At 28.5% G+C, this 21,921-nt stretch overlaps 1 long non-coding RNA gene across 2 annotated transcripts; it reads left to right on the top strand.

Moving 5' to 3' along the window:
- The first annotated feature begins 906 nt into the window (after positions 1–906).
- LOC148550080 (uncharacterized) lies at positions 907–4,652 on the top strand. Of its 2 annotated transcripts, none has more exons than XR_015896925.1 (6): positions 907–1,304; positions 2,026–2,076; positions 2,738–2,790; positions 3,050–3,145; positions 3,241–3,369; positions 4,459–4,652. It is a non-coding gene; the product is annotated as an uncharacterized LOC148550080 (long non-coding RNA). The 2 variants fall into 2 exon arrangements; XR_015896924.1 differs by having other exon boundaries at positions 2,695–2,790.
- Positions 4,653–21,921: the final 17,269 nt, after the last annotated feature.

Genomic DNA, 21,921 nt, shown 5'->3' with positions numbered 1-21,921 from the left:
TAATATCTCTATCACCTTTTATTTAATTTAGAAACTAATTGGACTACCATCCAAGAACACTTTTAAAGTGTGTGAAGAAATATTAATATGTATTATTACTCTCTATATAATATCTCTATCACCTTTTATTTAATTCTGAAACTAGTTGGACTACCATCCAAAAACACTTTTGAAGTGTGTGAGGAAATATTAATGTATATTATTACTCTCTATATAACATCTCTATCTAACTCGAATGGCAATTTAGTTAGTTGGAGGGAAAAAGTCGTTGGAAAAGGGATTGAATATTGATAGATATTTCAAATGAATGAATTAGTTGAAAAATAATTAAAATTAAATTATAAATTTATAACAATATGAGACGGGATTTTTTAATTAGAGATATAATTATTAACTTTTTCTATTATTTTAAAATTTTTTGGATAAATACTTTAATTTTATGACATAATATTTTATCACTAAATTATCTAAAATTTTATTATTATTATTATTATTATTATTATTATTATTATTATTATTATTATCTAAAACAAAATTTAAAATGAGACAAATAAAAAAACATATTTTTTATTTTTTATATATCTCTCTAATTTAAATATTTTAGATAAATAATTTTATAATAATTTTAATAAAAGATTTTAATATTATATAAATAGATTTATAAGTCCTTTACATTGTATAAAATTTATTTAATATATTGTAAAACAATGTGAGATTTTTTAATTACAGATTATTAATTTATTATACCAAATTAGATGAATAGCTATATTTATTTTATAACCTTTAATTAAACAGTCATTATTAAATAAAATGGTGACACTTATTTATATAATTTTTTTTAGCTTACTAAAAATTTAAGTGTGCCAGTAATAAGAAACATAACAATTTATTCATTTCCTTCTTTTTCTTCTTATTTTCTATTTCTGATAACCATTTCTATTTTTCAAAACCCTAACTGATTCAATTGGTCAGGTAGCAATTGGAGTTGAAATTAGATGAGAAGAGATGAGAAGGTAACAACCGTGTTCGTGCTCTTCGCGGTTCAGCTTTCTTCGCCGTTCAGTCCTACTACTGCAGAGATGAGATGAAAGATGGAGTTCGCAGATTTGAATCTGAATCTCTAGGAAGTTAGTATTTGTCGTTCGCCACCTCTGAGCTAGTCTCCGATCTGCTCTCTTTTTCTTTTTTGTGCCTCTCTCCGCCATTGCTCTGTTTTTGCTTCAAATCTGCTCTCGCCGCCGCTGCTCTGCTCTCTGCTCCGATCCCCCAGTCTCCGTCACTGCCTCTGAACTCTCTCGCCTTCGGTCAGTTCTCTCCACTGATATGCTCTCGTCTAGTTTCTGTGCCTCTCTCAAGATCTTGTTTTCTGATTAATCGATTATTGATGACTTGATGTGTTAACATATATGGATTCAACTTTTTAAATTTCTTTGTTCATCGATCTATTTTACTAGATTAGCTTTGATATTGTCTCTTTATGAGATGTAAATTCAATGTGTGATTAAATTCAGCAGGAGCTCTTTAATCTCTGGGCTCATCATTTCTTCTCTTTCAACCATAATATTCAACATGTTCGATGAAATGCTTCAACCAAAGTTGTTTGATTTTTTTCCTTTGCATTCTCTTATTTCTATTGCTATTGCAGTACAAGTTTGACATTAAAAATGCTCATATCATTAGGTTTTATTATAGTAGAATTTGATTCATGAACTTAGTGGCTGTTCCGTCATATTCTCACTGATTTTTTGTATCTAATTTTTCTAAAACTTAATTTCTGTGATATCTACTTTTGATGGATTGTCTCTCTATTTAATGTAGACATTTGTCAGCCAAAGCAAAGAAATAAAAACAAAGAAAGTGACTTAATTATGCTGTAAGAAATTAAGTTTTAGGCTTGTAGAGCATGATGACAATAAAACAATTTTGTGGTACATATCTCATACTAGTTTCTAAGCTTTAGTACATATATAGGATTTTACTTTTATGAGGTACAAAAATCATTTTTGGTGTTATTTTGCAAAGCAGGAAGGAAACAGTAATCTCAAGGCTAAGGAATCACTTCTTCAATGCAGAGAGGTAAAATTAACTATTATATGTTCTTTAACTCACTGAGCTTTGAATTGCTTCTTTAATATATTTATATCAGCAATTTACATCTGATTGGTTATATGGCTAGAGAGTTATACTCTTTCAACTGATGCCTTCTATAAAATAGTGGTTAGTCTCTTTATGATTAAATTTTGGGATTGAAAGCAATAGTGAATTTTCCTTTTATAGTTAAATTTTGTGGTTAGTCTATTATATTATTTTGCTATTGTATTACTTTGCTGTTGCCAGCTAACAGCAGGACATGATTATTTATCCACTAGCTAGTAAAATAGTCAATTTCAAACCATAAGTTTCAATAATTTCAAAACAGAAAAAATCTTAGCTATATATGTAAACTGAAATAAAATAATAAGGACTGGGTGCACTAGAAAATTACATGTATATATCTTGGAATGTTGATAATTGTTATAAAATAAATTAAACTTTTCCTTTTTAATTGAACTTTTTGGACTATTGTTTTTAATTTGTTCTTCATCTAGTTAACTAGTATAGAACTTAATTATCCTTCAGCCTCTTTCTTAATAATAATAATAATAATATATTCATTGGCCTGGATCTTTTTAACAGTATTGATGACTTTTATAGGTTGCTTCCGTGTCTTTTTCTTCTTCTTTTTTTTTTAAATAAGAAAATCAAGACTGCTTATTGTTTGGTCCCTGACAAAGGATCTTAAATCTTAAGGTTAGTACCTCACACTGCTTATTTCTTGTTCATTGAATTGGTATACTTTACTAATTATAGTATCTATTTTTATTTGAAATAATCAATGTACAAGAGCTCTAAAGTCAGCACATTTAAATCAATAAATAATGGTTACCTTTAGTATTTAGTAGTTCAAATTATTATTACTGTGAAATCTGTTCCAATTCTTCTATTTTGGTTTTAGATGTTAATTATTGAGATGAATATATGGTTAAGAACTGCATTTGCTTATGGGCAGACAAGCAGTGGCAAGACATTCACCATGAATGGTTCGGAAAATGACCCAAGAATAATTCCTTAGGCTGTCAAAAGATATATTTGCAAAATTGAGATGGTAGCTTCTACTAAAAGTCTTGTTTAGAGTTTGTGTTTGTAGTTGTTCATGTTGTTATTTTGATGTTTGGTTTGGTTCGACCAATTTATTTTCAGATGTCTGATCGTGAGCTTCTGATTTGAGTGTCCTACATGGAGATCTATAATGAAGAAATTAATGACCTAGTTGTTGAAAATCAGAAATTGCAACTTGCTTTGTTTCTTTCTTTGCTGAATAATTAATTGGTAAGACATACATGATGCACTTTTATTTTTAAAGACTATTCAGTTTGAGACACATTAGCACTTGTCCATCAATATACTTGGTCTTCATCCTTTCTTACAGCTAATTATGATAGTGTGAATGTCTTGGACGCTTGGGTGTTAATTCTAGAATGAATGGAGCATGAAAGATCCTCCATGTATATTAATGAATGTCTACAATTTAAAATGTGCATCACTAGATTGTATAGACAATGGAGTGTTATCACCTTAATACAATTTAGAAAAGTGAACTTTTAGATTAGGGATCATTGGTTAATGCATATATTTGTGCCATGTTTTCTCCTGGCTGGCTTACAGGGAATGGGCAGACAAGGCAAAAATAAACTTTTAACTCTAAGGATCATTGGTTAATGCATATATAATTGGTTAATGTATTTGGTTGTTCGACCTTTTTGCAAAGTTTTCTTGCGAGAAGTACCACCAGCACATTACCCACTATGTCTAAAACCAATTTTTTATGATTTATTTTTTATATAAACCTTTTATTAATTGGGTGTATAAGGGCGATTCATTTTCTTCAATTTCAACTAATCAATTTTTCTCTGGGGTGGAATTTTGTTATGTTATTAGGAACATTCAATTTTTTGGCTTTGAGTCTCAGCAAAAAGTGAGTGCATCATATGTTGTGGTCATTGGTCTTGGAGGGGTTGGCAATCATGCTGCATCTATACAGACTTCTATTTTTTTTTTTGAATATCTAAAGTTGAAAATCACCAAAGCCTATGCCAATAAAATTCCATCTCTCTGCTGTTCTGATTTAATTCTTTGGATTGCTTGCTTCTATTTTCTTTATTTTAAGTGTGAACCTATATATGATTGTTATTCTTTGTTTTAAGTAATATGGTTTTCTCATATTTCTTGTATGTTCTTACAAGTATGAAGAGAAGAAGGCTAATAAAGAAGTATCAAAGTCTTAAAAAATCTCTTAAAGATGCTAAAAATGCTATATTAGTACATCCCCTAACGCCTCAATTTTCAATTTTATCCAATTCTTAAAGTGTCATCCTCTAATATTGTTTTCTCTTTTTTTTTATATATATATTATTACAGGTATTAAAAGAAGGCTTGAACAATTCGAAGAGGAAAAAGATGAACATGTTAAACCAAATGTTGTATATGTCAGAGAAAATGTTATTCTCTCAAATGATGAGAATGGTAATTAATTTTATTGTCCTAATTGATATTTAAATTTTAATATCTTTTTTCTTAATTTATTTATTCACTAATAAAAAATGTTAGCTCAATGTTAGTCCACTAAATTAGTGAAGTGAACCAGTGACACCTAACTTACAAGTAGCTGGCTAGCTGACTTTACTAATTCCATCACAGATTATTAATTATTACTATCTTCTTTTATATATAATATATTAATTGAAAGTATGATTTTTGTTTCTATATTAATTTGGTGCATACACGTATTGGCATGTATCTAGGACAGGCAACATTATATATCTGCACCACGAATATATATTCACCAAGTTAGTAATTTAATTTATTTATAATACATAAATAATATTTAATATATATTATGAAATATGAAAAGACAAAATATTACATTTAAGTAAAAATATATATTTTTTAAATCGAGTTAGATAAGATCGAATTGAGTGGCTTATAATGTAAGAAATAGAGTTTAAATCAAAATATTCAAATATGTAAGTAAATATAATAAATTAGGGTAAAATTTAAATTCTATGATACTTTATTTATTGTCAATTCTATATGTATCTTGTATCAATTATTCTTTTAATCCATTGATTTACAGATTAAACAACTAAATAGATTATTTTATAACTAAATATTATTTTGAAGGTAGACCTTAATAAGTTGATTAAAAACTAAAATTATGCAAATATCTTAAATAGAGTTTGATTATATGTTTGTAGTAAACAAATTTCGTTAGAATATCATCTTAATTGAGTGCATATTTTTAACCTTGTATTATATGCATGTATGTTTATGTGTTTTGATAAATGATAATATGTAATTTTAGTTAGTGAGATCATTATTGTTTTAAAAAGTAATAAATTTGATTTTTTATTCGACTTTAATCTAATTTGTTGATTAACTATATAGTAAATGAAAATATCATTGCATGACATATGTTATATGATATAACATCGAATTTGGAACTTTTTCTTTTTAATATTGTATTACTAGAGGTGAAATCCTTCATCATGAACTAAACTGTGTGTTGAACACAACTATGGCCATTTACAAAACGTCAATGACGTTTTGTGTTTCTTCAATTAAAATAATATTTTTTTAACAAAACGTCAGTGACTTTTTGTTCTTTGATGATTAAAAAATTTTTTTTATTACAAAACGTTAGTGACGTTTTGTGCTACTACCACAATCCTGTAGAACACCAAAATCATCAAATATTTTTGTATTTCACATTAAAATTATCCATATATAAAAATTTTAGCCTCGAATTTGATGAATGATTTTGAAAAAAAAAAATTGTTTTACAATGGATAAAAATAAATTTTTATAAAAAAAATTCTTGCATCAAACTCAAACACAAACTCGTTAAGAAATCAATGATGCATCTAATGAAAATCATATGACAAGGAGAAGTCGTTAAGAAATCAATGATGCATCTAATGAAAATCATATGACAAGGAGAAGTCTAAGTAGCAAAATTTAATTATTAATTTTTGGTTAATTTAAATGAATTTTATTTAAAAAAAAAAGTTAAGCGGGTTAGTCTGATGGTTTGTCAATCCGCCATAAAATGGAGGGACGAGCCGGTTCGCTCTATTTATGGTGCAAGCCTAGGTGGAGCGGGACGGATTAGGACGGGCCAGTCCGCTTTGCCATTCCTAGTAATTTTTAGAGTGAATACCCTACCCGTCCCCTGACAATTACCACAAAAGGACAACGATGTCTCCAAGAAAAAAAAACACTCAATTCGACCCCTGATAATTTTTTTGGAACTGATTAGCCCCTGTACAAAAAAAAATATTAATTTTTTTTGGCACAGAGGCCTCGTTGTCCTTTCGAAGTAATTATCAGGCGTCAGATTGAATTTTTTTTTTTTTGTTAAGGGCCTCGTTGTCTTTCGAGATAATTGTCAGGGCTGTTTTGAGTTTTATTCTAATTTTTAAATAGCTACCTTTTAAACCAAGTTGGGTTGGTCTAGTGGTTAGTTCACTAGTCCACTTAAACAAGTGTTGGGGGTTTGAATCCTGCCTTGTGCATGCAGCACCTGTCGGGTTGGGGGATACCGTAGGAAACCAAAAAAAATAACTACCTTTTAAAAGACAATTTTTATAAACTATTTTTGAAAAATAAAAGATAAACCAAGTCTTAATATATATTTATATTTTATAATACAAAAGACAATTTTTGTTTAATTTTATTTTCTAGTTTTTGTTAATCACTTCAATAATGTAAAAAATAGAAGGTATATACATAAGAATACACGGTTGAAGTAATTAATTAACAAAGCTTAGTGCAAAAGCAGCGGCGGTGAAACCTGTGGCAGCGACCACCGGAAAAGCCCTCGTTCCGGCAAACTAGAGCACAGTTGTGGTCACTGGTCACCCCAGCATCCACCCTTGAACATGTGGTTCTTTGACTGACACACCCTTGCCTCTGTATGCACCACCATTTCTACAACACAATAATTATTATATTTGAGCCACGAGCAAGGATATATGATCAATAAATATTATTATTTTTAACCAATATTTAATTAGTAATAATTTATATTTATATTTATAAAAATTTTGCATGCAAAAATATATAATTTACGTCTATATTTATTAGAATTTACATATATGAATTAATACAATTTGTGTTCACATTTTTTAAAATTTATATATATAAATTAATAAAATTTTTTTGTTAACGACTATTTAGTATTTGTGTTAGTTAAATAATGACAAAAAATACTAAAACTTGCCCACCCCCAAAAGTTTCTCTAACTATTATGTTATAAGATTTTTTTTTCAGACATATAGATGTTGATGTGAAATTCTTTTTCAAGTATTAGCTCTACAAAACTTGTAACATCATAGTGACCAAGTAATTTTGTGTATTATTTAAAAATATTTTTAAAATAAAAAATAGTATTTTAATTTTGAAAAGACTTTTTATTATAGTAACTACCATAATAATAACAATATCGGAGTAGACTCCATCATATACAAGATAATAAAAACATATTACATTGTTTGAAGAGAGAAAGTGATAGATCTTACGAACAGCAAAGATAACAATGAGAAGGAAGAACAACCCAAGTGATGATGGCTTCCTCTCCATGGTTCTAATGCTAATCCAAATTAATTAAATTAATTAATTAACTTGTTCTCTGTTGTCTAATGTGTAATAAGATATATGATTACTTGGAGTGAATGAAATGAGAGTGTTGGGTATATATAGTTGAATTGATAGATGCCTTTGTTGAGTGGGGTTGGGGACATGCATGAATGAACATATTTATTTAATATTTAATTTGTTCAGAGGCTTTATTTGAAATTTAAAATTTATTGTGTGGGGTGCCATATATGTTCACGTGAGGGGATTTTTATTTTAATAAATAAATTAATTATAATAATTATTGAAATAAATAATTTAAAAAATATTTATCAAAATAAATATATTTATTTTGATAAATATTTTTTAAATTATTTATTTCAATAATTATTATAATTAATTTATTTATTAAAGTAAAAAAATCCTTCATGGAGATATCAATGTCTCTGGCTCTTTGCTGCATTCTATATAGATTAAACTTTTCAAATTTCATTCTCGAATCTTCCATAATAAGGTAATGACATGTGACATAGTGGTAATTGAAACAGGAAAGTTATGATATTGGTACTTATTACACATGGACAATTAGATAAAGGGTCCATCTATTGTAAAGATGTATTTTTGTATAGATTTACAGATTTTTGTTTTATTGATTTAAAAGCGTATCACTAAAAGTGTTATTTAAAGAGAAAGTGTTACCCTTAATCGTTAACTTGGCTTTGATACCAATTTTTTAAAGTCGACTTTTCTTTCTTTTTCGAAATTTCTCTTCATATTTTACTTCGAATAATTTGTATAGATTCGATTGGTGGTGCTTTATTTAAATAATTTGCAAAATCAAAAGTATTGACCATTTCTACTATTGCTAGTATTTATAATTCTGATTTTTATAGTTTTTCAGTCTTGTTTTAGTTTATAATATTCTTTTTTTGCATGGATTATTGTATATAAAATCTTTTATCTGTTTATCTTTTTCTTTAATATAATTTTTCAAATCCTCAAAAACTTTTTTTATTTCTACACTTTCTGTTGTTTCTAAATATCTTTTTAATTTTTCAACTTCATTCTCCATTTTTTCTTTTAACAGTTTTAATTCTTTTAAGTCATAATATGGTTTTCCAGGCATTTATAAATTTTTTAAGTTTAACTCCAACTTGTTTATATTTATTCTTATTTCTATCCTTTTTATTTTAAGGTCATCAATTTCGATCTGAAGATTATTTAATTCACTTTTATACTCCTTTATTTTACTTTTTAATTTTTTCGCCCTTTTTCTTTTTATTTTATTTTCTAGTCTTTCAATCTTTGTATGCTTCATTATTTATCTTAGAATTTCTGTAAATTCTATCATTGATTCATCACTATTCTCTAGAGATTCTATTAATTTTTCTAGCTCTTCAACTTCTCTTTTCAATTTGTCATAGATTATTTTTAGAGCTTCAAATGCTCTTTAATTTATTTCAGAAAACTGTAAATAATTTAACCGATTTTCTCTTTCAAAGAGCTCTTGTTTCTTGTCTTGATAAGTTACATATATTTTTTCTTTATTTATTGTCATAATTTAGTGTTTAGGGTTTCATTTAATTTTTCGACCTTTTTTGTTAATTCTTTTATTTCAGAGTTTTCTTCTTTAATCTTTAACTTAGATAAACTTAAAGGGCTATTAATTTTAGATTCTCTTATTTGAAAATTCGATGAAACTAATTTTTCTGATGGTTCTTTTAATAATAGAACTGGGTTTTCAATAGCTTTATATTTTGGTATTTCTGTTTTTACAATTTTCTGAAATAATTCATCGACATAAATTCTTTCTCTGTTTTTAAATATTATACTATGATGGCTATTTGTTAGAGCATAATTTATTGCATATGTAATTGAAAATGGTTCATCGTCTTGTTCCATTAGATTCTTTCTGTGAAATTTATAAGCCAAACTTATAGATCTTCCAAAATTTTCAGTTGATAAAGGTATAGCATATCCAAGGTGGGCATTGAATTTAACATTTACGTTTGCCAAGTTTCCATGAACAATTCCAATTATTTGATCTATTGGGTCATCAGTAATTCTTTTGTCACAGATTGCTAAGCTTATTGGTGAATTAATTCCTTTCATATATGTAGATTTGATTAAGACTTGTATAGTGCTAATATGAATCCATCCAATTTTAGATCTTTTTTGTTGATCCTTAATTTTCTCAATCTGTTTACTCAATTCTTCATCATTTATCAAAGCTATTTCGAGTTTTCCATTGGCGGATTTTATCTTTATAGGGGCTTCAAGTTGAATTTTTCCATAGTATATTATATTTTTTCTATTAAAAACTTCTTTTAAAAGATTTTGTTTATTAAAATTTTCATTTGATTTGAGATTTAATTCTGTTTTTAGAATAGCCTGTTTTTCATTATCTAATAAAGCAGTTAATCTATAATAATCAGATTCTTCTGTTAATTCTAAACTTTCTAAATAATTCATAATTGAAAGACTAGGATGAAGATGTACCTTTTTGGAGAAAAACTTCCTTTATTTAGTATATTTTACATAAGGTGTTTTTATCTCTAGAGGGGAGATTGTAGATACTAGCTCCAGAGGGGAGTTTAGAATTATTTTTTCCTAAGGGAATTCTTTTTCAGACTATAGAATCGCCTCGACAACTTCCTCCTTACTCTCCTAGCATATGAGTACTCTTAGCCTCCTGCTTTCCATTGTCTGATGCTCTCTACAATTGCCTAAGCATCCTATTTATAATAGTTGGGTTTGATGGACAATTCCCATTCTTACCCTTCTTATGACGTCATTGCTTACGTCATTGTTTGTTTTCTTGCACCAGCTACATTGTTGGTGCTCTATGACCTAAGTGCTTACGTCACTATACAATAATGTTAAGAGATGCTTCAGATGCACTGTCCTCCTCTTTTATCATGTGACCCTCAGATGCATTATCTTCTTCCTTCATCATGTGAGTTGATTCCGTTTCATTATTGCTTTCTTCAGATATCTCTGAGGCACATAGCTGGCACTTGTGGTCTTCTCTGTCTTTTATCAAATAGCAGAGATTCCTCTTTATCCCTTCAGGAAGCTTTTCTAAAAGTCCAGATAAGTTGTAGAATGCTGATTCAAATTCCACCAAGAGTCTCATCTCTCTTTCTTCAATTTCATTTCTTTTACTGGACACAAGCAGAGTATTTCTACTTTTATAATTAATCCTTGTGTGAGATTCCTTCGTTATTTTTTGGGTTCTTTCAAAGACCCTTACTAATGTGCTGGCTAGCCTTCCTTCATGACTGTAAATTGTTAAATCTTGAATCTGATCAATTGGTTGAAAATTTCCTGGGAAGACGGACATGAATATTACTTGGTGTGCTGGAACCAAGCATTCTTCTTCTTCATTAAAAATAGGTTGACTGTTTGTAAATTTTAGGGATATATCCCTTGAATTTACATTGTCAATCATATTTTTAAATCTCTTTACTGCATCAACGAATCCTGCAGGAAACTCACTAATAATTTTTAGATCATTAAAAATTAAAATTGTATCAATTAATCCATACTGAAAAAACTGATAGGTGTCAGATGGGGAAGCATCTGGAAATATAACCAGCTTTGTTAGCTGTTCTTTAGTAATAGGATAATATCCCAAAATTGCCCTTTTTTCTTCAGTTCAATTCAGGACTATGTTAAGAGTTTCTCTGAGATTTGATCTACGGACCCTTTTCCTTTCCTTGATTTCAGCCCTTGTAGGAATGTTTCTTATTATCCATGTTCTCTGGGTTTGAATTGGAGCTTTATCTGCTCTTTTTAGGGTTTGCTCTGGATGGAGAGCTTCATATTCCCTGAAGGATTCCTTTGCCTCTTCCAGTGTTAGAAACCCTCCTTTATGAATTATCCTTGATTGATGTGTGAATGGTGCTGCTTTTTCCCAGGCATCATATACTCCTTTCATGGGGCCATTATAAATTACATAATATTTTTTATCTTGGGTGAATTTTTTAATGATTTCAACAATTGTTTTATTTTCTGAAATTTTTTCTTCACCTGATTTGTCCACTATGCTTAGCTGGCTGAACTCTGATGATTTTGCTTGTTGTGTTGATTTCATTGCTTCAATGGCCTTCTTGAGGGATTGAATCTGTGTCCTTATTTGCTGACAATGCTTGCATTTTTCGAGTTCTTGCTCATATTTTTGAATTTCTTGATCTAATGCGTTGTAGACGAACTCCATTCTCTTGTTAATGTATCTGCAATAACATTTTTGTCACCCTTAATATATTCAATTTTTATTGGATATTGTAACAAAATAATTGCCATCTTACCAATCGTCCATGATTATAATCAACTTTTAAATTATATCGTATGAAACCTGTTAGGTAACTTGAATCTGTCCTTAATGTAAATTCTCTGGGTAGTAAATCAATTTTCCATTTCTTAAGAGATTTAATTGCTGCTAGAGTTTCCTTTTCATGAGTGGTATATCTCTATTCTGTTGGAGTAAAAGTCCCTGAAATATACCTGCAAAGTAATTCCTTTATGGAATATTTAGAATCTAGTGATTCTTTTTCTTATTCCAAACTTTTTATAGCTTTCTTAGCTTTTAGACATCCTGACCAGGTTATATCTGAAGCGTCTGTTTCTACTATTAAGTAGTCGTTTTCTTCTGGAATATAAAGTTCTGAAAGTTTTTCACATAATTTCTTAATTCTTTGAATTTGCATACTATCTTTTTCATCCCATTTCCATTCTTTTTTAGTACTTATTTTTGGAAATAAGCTTTTAGTGTATTCTGTTATATTCTTTAAAAAACCTTGATCAGAAATATAATTTATACACCCTAAAAATCTTTGTAATTGTTTTCTATCTTCTATTTTATTAGGAAATAAATTTACCTTTTCTAAAACATTTGGTTGAAGTTTTAACTTTCCTTGAGTGGATAGAATTAATCCAAGAAACTCTATTTCTTGTTTTGCTATTCTCGCTTTCTTTTTGCTAAGAACTAATCCTTTTTGTTTACATCTTTCTAAAACTATTAATAATTTTTGAAGATGATCTTCTTTATCCTATTTTGTAAAAATTAGTATATCATCAATGTACACTAAAACAAATTCATTTAACTCTTTTAGATTTTCTTCCATAAATCTTTGATAAATACCTATGGCTTGTTTTAATCCGAATGGTAATACATTCCATTCATAGAGCAACACACTTGTTGATTCTTTCGTTGGGCAAGTAAAAGCAGTTAATTTCTTTGTTTCTTCGTCTAAACGAAGTTGCCAATATCCTGATTTTACATCAAGAGATGAAAACCAAGTTGCTCCTTTGATTTTTTCTAAAATAGAGTCTTTTCTTGGAAGTTTATGAGCATCACCAATAGTTGCTTCATTCATTTTTTTATAGTTTATAACCATTCTTCGTTTTCCCCTTTTAATTTCATTATTGTTTTCGACGTAAAAGGCTGGAGCCGCATGAGGACTTTTACTTAATCTTATAATTCCTTTTTCCAAAAGATCTTTACATTCTAATGAGAACTCTTCTCTATCTCTTGCGGAATAAGGAATTTTATTTGGAACGTTTATCTCTTTTGTAGGATCTTTTAATTTAATGCTTACTAATTCGTTATTTGTATTTTTAATATCTAAAGGATTTTCAGTACAAATTTCATCCAAAAGTTCTTCTATCTTTATTTCAAGATTATTTTTTGGAATATTTATCTGAAAATATAAATTTAAATAACATGTTTCTAATATAGAAAATATTTTAAATTTTAAGATCTTATCTATAGTAGTTGGAATTTTTATACGTTTTGATTTTTGATTTATTGAAGAATCGTGTGGAGCTTTTAAAACTATATATGTTAATTCTTGAATGAATGGATGATATAGCTTTAAAAAGTTATTGCCTATGATAAAATCCATTCCAGAATCTAACATATATATAGATGGAACAATGAACCTATAATTTTGAATAAAAATTTCAGCCATCTCTGCTTTTTGGTCAATTTTATGTATTGATTTGTTAGCTATTCTAACTCTTAATGGTTTCTTTAATTTTTTCCAATCAAGTTTTATATTTGTACTAGCAAAGCATTGTGTTGCTCCAGTATCTATGAAAGCATTTATAAACTTTTCTGCTATTTTTATAGTAATAAATGTGGCACTATTACTCAGTCTCTGAGTCTGTTTCTGAAACATATTCAAAAATATAGTCTAAGTTATCATCAGATTCTTCTAATGTTCCATAAAACAAGACTTAGCAATTTCTATTTGTTTGGTAAAGTCCTTTTTATCCTTCTTTTTTGGACATTCATTTGCATAGTGTCCTTCTTCTTGGCAATACCAACACTTACAATTTTCTTTTTTATTTGGGCAATAGTTATTTTTTTGTCTTTTGTTTTTATTGTTATTTTCCTTTCTAAAATACCTCTTTTTTCTCCAGTTTGGATAGTATTTTCTTTTTCTAAATTGATATTTTCTTTTTCTTTGAAGGTTTTTATTAAGACCATATTTTTGAGGTATCTCTTCATTATCCTGACAGCAAATTCTAATTATATTTGCAAATCTTTTTTGAGTCGCTTCTTGCATACAACGTTCTTTTATTTCCTCTCTTATTGCAGAGGTTGCTCCACCAAAATTATTTTCAATTGTCCCTCTATTTATTTCTCTTATAAATCTTCCCATTATAAATTCATTAGCAGGATATGGAAGTTTTGTTATATACATACTAAGATAATGATTTTTATCTTCTTTTTTTAATTTGTAATAATGTATTCTATATTCACATATATAAGACTCCACATTACATAAATCATATATCTGAATATTAGCTAAATGGTTTTTTGCTTCTTGATATTCTTTATTATAGACTTCTTGTCTATGATCTATAATATTTTTTCCAAAAAATTCTTTATATAGAATCATCATTATATATAATATCTTATCATAAGCTGTTGTTTTTGTTGCTAATTCTTCTATTATTTGGTTTTCTATTGATGTCATATAATCTCTTATAGTTCCTTTAGTATGAAACCCTATGTAATTCCAAATGTCTCTTCCAAATAATTCACTAAGTTTTGGATTGGTAAAGGCTTCTAATAAGAAGGAATTTAACTAGTTTTCGAAAATTTCTTTTTCATTCTTTTTACAATCTAAATCGAGCATCCTATCTCCTTCCATTTCCTGGATTTTAGGAACATATTTTGATGGTATTTTTGTATATTTTGAATCTTTATTTATAAACCCTTTTTTAAAAGCATAATTATCAAAAACTGTTTCCCATTTAAATTGAGATTGATTATCCTTAGATGTTTCAGCTTCATTTTTTACTTGTATTGGAATTGCTGGTTCTTCGTCACTAGAATAATCTAGGATGTGTTCTTCATTTTCTATATTTTCAGAATTTATTAATTCTTCTTCTATTTGAAATCCTGTTCCATAATATTATTTTCTTGAGCCATTTTTAATTGTTTAAAAAGCATTGTAACTTCTTCTAATTTTTCTTCAATATTCATAATTTTAGTGGTGGTTTTACTTTTAAATCTGTTATGTTGATTATATTTTGAAATTTTTCTTCTTTGGGATTCTCTTTTTCCTTATTTCTTTGAAATTTTATGGATACTAATATTTCTTCAAGCATGTCTACTATAGAATTTAATTGTGGGTTAAAGGTATGATAAAGATGTGGTGAATCATCTCCATGGTAACATTTTTTAGAAATTTCGTGTGAAAAAAAAGTTTTTTCAGGTTTTTGAAGTCCTTCAATAAAACTTATAGTAAAATAAAGATTTTGAGAAAAATCATTTTGTATTGATTTTAAGAATTCGGTGTCATTACAGTTAACATTAGTTAAAATCATTAATTTTTGATCTATTAATTTTGATAACTTAATTATTTCTTCTCTTAAATCTTCTAATTTACTTTTTTCCATTAGGTGACGCTTTTCTTTGTGAAGAGTTACGGTTTTAAGTGAAAAGTATGGTTTTAGAATGTGTGATTTGGGTTTTGCCACGTAAGCACATCTTTAAAATTTGTTCTGTACCCTATATTTCTCTTTAGATAAATAGCAATGTTATTTATGTTTTTTGGATTAATTTTTAATATATATTTTTTTACAAATTATTAAAAATATAATTATTTATGTATTTTATTTTATTATTTTAAGTTTTTAAAATTAATATTATCATATAAAATTAAAATTTTTATATTTTAAAAATTTAGAATTAAATTTTTATTAAACACAAAAGAAATAATTTAATTTATATAAATTTAAAAAAATTTGTATAAAAAATATATTAAAAATATAATTATTTATATATATTTTTTATTTATTTAAATTTTTAAAAGAAGTAATTTTAAGCACAAATGAATATAGAAAATGCTGACCACATTACCCTGTTAGGGTATTTTAGTCTTAGCGTTGTTGATATTTAGTGTGATATTTTTGGATATTCAACAATGTTCCATCGTTAATAAATATTATTATTTTTTTGTTAATATATTTAATTAGTAATAATTTCTATCTATATTTATAAAAGTTTTATATACACAAAAATTATATAATTTATATTTATATTTATTAAAATTTTATACACATAAGTCAATAAAAATATGGGAGATCAGTATTGAAAAAGGGGCAATGATCCCTCCAAATTAAAAATGTTAATGTATAAAAATTATTTTTTATATGAGTTAAATTTTGATATACTGATAGTGTAAAAAGTAAGGTTCAAAAAATCGGACTGGTCATCAAACTGCTCTAGTCATTGGTTTACTAGTTTACTGGTCTAACCGGTTTAATCAAAAAAACCGTTTTAGAATAGAATAATAAATAAATTATAAATACACATCCTAAAATATAAGTATAGTATGATATAAATCTTAAAATATCTTCGAAATATTTAACACACTACATAAAATATCATCAACCAAATACATATGATCTTATCAAAATCCAAACTCAAAAGTTAAATAATAATAAAAGCATATCTAAATATTAAATCCCAACATCATGGTTTATCAAATCAGTCAAGTTCTTGCGGATTAAGGCAATGAGCAGCACATGGTGACTAATAGATATTATCATATTTTCTATTGATAAGCCTACCAGCAGTAACATAATTGGCCGCATTGTCAGTCACAAGTCACAACATGCACAATATTATTTAGGCCAATCCATTCAATCACCTCAGAAAATAAATTACATAAGTGTGAAGCATTTTTTACCATACTGGAAGCATATACTGATTTCACGAAGCACAAACCTTTAGAACAATACACCAAGAAATTGATTAACGTTCTTTGTCTTTGATCTGTCCAACCATTAGCCATGAGGGTACATCCAGTTTTCTTCCATGCACTCCTATAACTATCAACTAGCATTTGACTTTCTCTTTTAAGATCAGCCAACAAATGAACCCTTAACTTATCATAAGAAGGCCGCTTGTAACCAGGTCTAATACCAGCAACACCATCCAGCATATCTTGAAAATATGACGACATCACAGCATTAAATGGAATTTTACAATCCAAAAGCCACCGAGCAAATCGTTTATCAACCTCGTGTATCGCCTCTTTGTTTTGCAGAACACTTTTAATACTTGGTTGAGCTCCTAGAATTGTTCTTGGTGCAAACATAGGAGGAATGACTTTGTCTTTTTTCTTTGGATCACTTCCAACTCCTTGCTGACTCGAGGTACGCTTCTGCTCCTGTTCTTCTTGAGCTATAGCCTCATCAATTGCATCCTCTACCTCATCACCACCCTCTTGACCAAAACTTACTTTTCTTTTTGTTGGTCTGAATATCTTTCAACAAACTTTCCATCTATTTTTCCACATCATATGGAACTTTAGGACATTTTTTCACATCTCTAATAATCTTTGCTAGATGTTTCTTCGTCCTATGAATTCCACCTCCATTGAAAACTTGTAGACAAAATAAACATTGATATTGTGATTTTCCATTCACCATTTGTAAAGCAACATATTTCCAAGCTAAGTCAGTTTTTCCCCTAAGGTTAGAAGAACCTTGTGACTGACTATCGTTAGCACTACGGAAATTAGGATTAGCAGCATCATTCGGAATAGAAGTATCAGCAGGCATGTTATTATTCACAGAAGCATTATTATCAGCAGTTGCTTCTTGATTAATACTATCTTCCATAACTGAAATTAATAAAATATATATGAAATTAAAAATAACCACAGCAATGAACATTAACAATTCTGCCTACACAATGAACATTAATAGAAATTTGAGTAGAAATTGAGCAACAAATTTCTGCCTACACAATGAACAGCCACACAATTCTGCCTACACAATGAACATTACCAATTCTGCCTACACAATTAACATTAACAAATTTCAGCTTATTTAGCAAAGGAACGAACAGAAATTGAGCAACAAATTTCAGCTTATTTACAAAACAGAGTAACAAATTTGAGCAGAGGAATGAACAGAAATTGAGCAACAAACAGAAATTGAGCTGCAAAATAGAAGACTAGCCAGTTAATTTTCAGATTATTTATTTCTCATGCTATTGAGCAGAGGAACAAAGAAGGAAGAAGATGAGCAGAAGAAGTTCACAGAGAAAGTTCACAGATACTCGAAGTTCACATAGAAAGTTCACAAAAAATTAAATAGAAATCTAAGTTCAGTAGTTCACAGAGGAAGTTCACAGAGTATCAATTTCATGTTTCTTATACTAGAGAAGATGAGTAGAGGCGAAGAATAAAGAAGATGAGCAGAGGACGAGTCACTCACCTGGGGTCGATGGAGGGCTACTGGTGTTGACTGTTGAGGACCGCGCGACGATGAAGACGATGAGAGCTACTGCCTGCTGGTGTTGAGAAGATGAAGACGATGGAGATGGATGGCTACTGGGCAGGAAACCAGGCGACGATGGAGGGTTACTGGGGCTGAGGACCAGGCGACGGTGGTGGCGCTGACGACCCGAGACCGCGGTGACGAAGGAGGGCGACTGGGCGGCTAGGGTTCATGGCGGCTAAGGTTCACTGATTCACTCACTGTGAGATGAATCATGAATGAATGCGTGAATGGGGGTCGAGGGGGGAGGGGGGGTGGAGTGCTCCACGAGTGGGTCGGGTTGGGTTAGTTTTTTTTTTTTTAACAAAAAACGGTGTCGTTTAGCAGAACCGGCCGGTCACCGGTTCGGCCCAACCGGTCGGTTTTTGGCCGGTTTACCAGTTCTTCAGCGATTCTTTCTGGTGCGATTTTTAGAGGAGGACCGGACCATTTGCATCGCCGGTTCGCAATTAAACCGGTCAAACCGGCCGGTCCGGTCCGATTTTCAGAACCTTGGTAAAAAGTCATACAATCATATCTATTTTTTTATGACTATTCATGCGATCAATATAAAATATACATGTAAAATTATTTTACACTTATAGTGTATTATAATTAAATTCTTTTTATATTAGTCTTCCTTAATTTCAATTTTTTTTAAAATTATATTTTTATATTAGTCTTCTCTGAAGAATTATTCTAACTCTGTTTTTATAAATTAATATCATTTGTACTTATATTTTTTAAAATTCATACGAATAAATTAATAAAATTTATTTATTAAAAATAATTTAGTATTTTTTGGATCAAATAATAAATAAAAATATTAAAAATGACTGGTTCCAAAAATTTCTTTTTAAAGAATTGGCCTGGCCCGAACTCCCGTTGTTCTTTTTGTTGCTGGCCATTGTTGTGCTCCTCATCGACAAGTTTATTTTAAGTTAACCAACATTAATATAAATAAATAATTAATCATTTCTAAGCCTAAGGAAATAAAATTGTAATTATAATATCTTAATAAAATATATAAAAGAATGTCCTCTTTATTTGACAGTTTAGCGATATATAATTTCAAATTGTTGAGATCACTGACTCCCTAAAACTAATTTCATTTCAATAGTGACAGTGAATTAATTGTCTACAACCATAAGTCCACAACACCTACAAAAAACAAATGGTAACTAGTAACTGTTGTTAATAACGTACGTGGTCACTTTTGTTTCCATCTAAATTAAAACTATTACGTAAAAAATATATTATTATATCACATACTCGAATTAGCATACTCAAAATATTTCAGTACATACATAGCTTTAAGATCCAGCATAAAAGATGACACATCAAAAGAATGCTAGCTTGCACATGAATTTACTGTATTTTGCGCGGTCATTGTGTCCTCAGCATCATTCCCATCCTCATTTTTGTCAATAATTTGATAGTTGACTTTGAAATTATTTTCACTATCACTATTATTTTCATCTCAAGTTATTTCTATGTCTTCATTTATATATGGCTCATTCAACTTACTTGCAACCAATTATTTAAACTCAACATAAAATTCTATCTTTGACACTTGAATTCCAATTTGTTGATAAATTAATAACATTTATTGCATACTTGATTTGTTAATGATGAACACTGTCAGAAACTGCATTAACCTGTCAAATACTATAGCTGGGTTTTTATATATAAAATATTTTTCTCTTTGAAATAGGACTTTATATATTTTGATCATATATTTTGAAAAGATTGTTTTATAACTCCACAAACAATGTAGTGCATGAAACAACAAAAGAAACTAGATATTTACATACAAAACTCAGACAAAACTAGATATTAATCACAATGTTGGAAAAACATCTGCACTTAGTCGTATTTATAGCCAAGATCAGTAACAGATTCAAAAAATTTTGATAATGGGACAAGTATATATAGTATAATAATAATTTTTGTAATTATACTACAATATTATAATTTGCCAAATATGATTACTTTTTTTTTTAAATTATTTAACCAACAAATTACTAAACATAATTTTATATTTAAGATTTAAAATTTTGGAAGGTTTCAATAAGTCTAATATCACAGCACCTAATATATGATCTTAGAGATAAATTTTTCATTTTCTAAATCAATCAAAAGACTAAAATTGTTCAGTCTTATTTCAAACATGAAAATTTTTGCAAGAATTGCCAATAACCTATATTAGTTTTATTGGGGGGGGGGGGGTAAAATTAATTTTGTAGTGGAGACAACTAACCTATATTATTAAGAACTACTAAAAAATTTTCAAATTTTTACAGGAAGCACTTGTCCCACTACTTCAAAAGTAGATCCCTCCCTAGCCAAAATTTTTAACTAAAAAACGTTATTCACAACTTGTAAAATGTCAAAAAAAAATATTGGTCATTGTTTAAGGGTTTCTCGCAACCTGCAAAATGGAGTCCAAAAAGAAAAACTTTTTGCAACCTGCAAAAATATTTCTGGTAAAAAAGACTATTTTAATAATCTACGAATTGTAGGTCATTCTAAATGGATGTTTTTCGCATCCTGCAAAAAAGTTGTAGGCCATATTATTGTAATTAATCGTCTGACCCCGACTCATTTTGAAGTAAATCACCAATTCACTATCTTTTTATCCATGTATAAATCTTTTAGAAAAAATAAGATATCCCAATTGGTTAGTGGAGGATTGATGCAACTATAATATAAACAGAAAATTTTGGGGATATTTTTAGTAATTTTGACTAATATTTAATTAGCACAAATATCAAATTATCTTCAATAAATAAATTTTATTAATTCATGTATATAAATTATAATAGATGTAAATATAAATTATATTAATTTATGTGTATAAATTTTAATAAATATAAGTATAAATTATGTAATTTTTTAATTTGTGTATAAATCGATATAAATATAAATATAAACTAGGGTAAAGTATACTTTTTGTCTCTAAGTTTGACAAAAGTTTTAAAAATACCCCTAAATTTTATTTTGTTTCAATTTTGTTCCAAAATTTTCGATTTGCATCAAATATACTCCTAATGGCTAATTTTTTAAATAATTTAAGATCAATTCAACAACAATTTCATAAGAACAACCCTCAACACAAGCAAATCAAGCATAATTTTCATGCATTATTGTTAGATTGGTCTTAAATTTTTTAAAAATTTAGCCGTTAGGGATATATCTGATGCAAATCGAAAACTTTTGGAACAAAATTAAAACAAAATAAAACTTAGGGGTATTTTTAAAACTTTTGTCAAATTTCAGGAACAAAAATACTGATATAAAATGATAATATTTGTGGACTCAAATAATGTAAAATTAAAATATGTGAAGTGAAGCTTTTGCATGATCACGTGACTCCTAAAGGATAAAGACACAACTTATGAGTACTTGCATTACTGGTGTCAGCTATATTATTCTTCTTGCCTCGGAATATTGTTGGAAGTA

Source organism: Arachis ipaensis, chromosome B8 (assembly GCF_059453495.1).
Source record: "Arachis ipaensis isolate K30076 ecotype BB chromosome B8, ASM5945349v1, whole genome shotgun sequence".
Lineage (NCBI taxonomy): Eukaryota > Viridiplantae > Streptophyta > Magnoliopsida > Fabales > Fabaceae > Arachis > Arachis ipaensis.
Note: the sequence above shows the minus strand (reverse complement) of the source record. Positions and strands in the feature narration are given on the sequence as shown.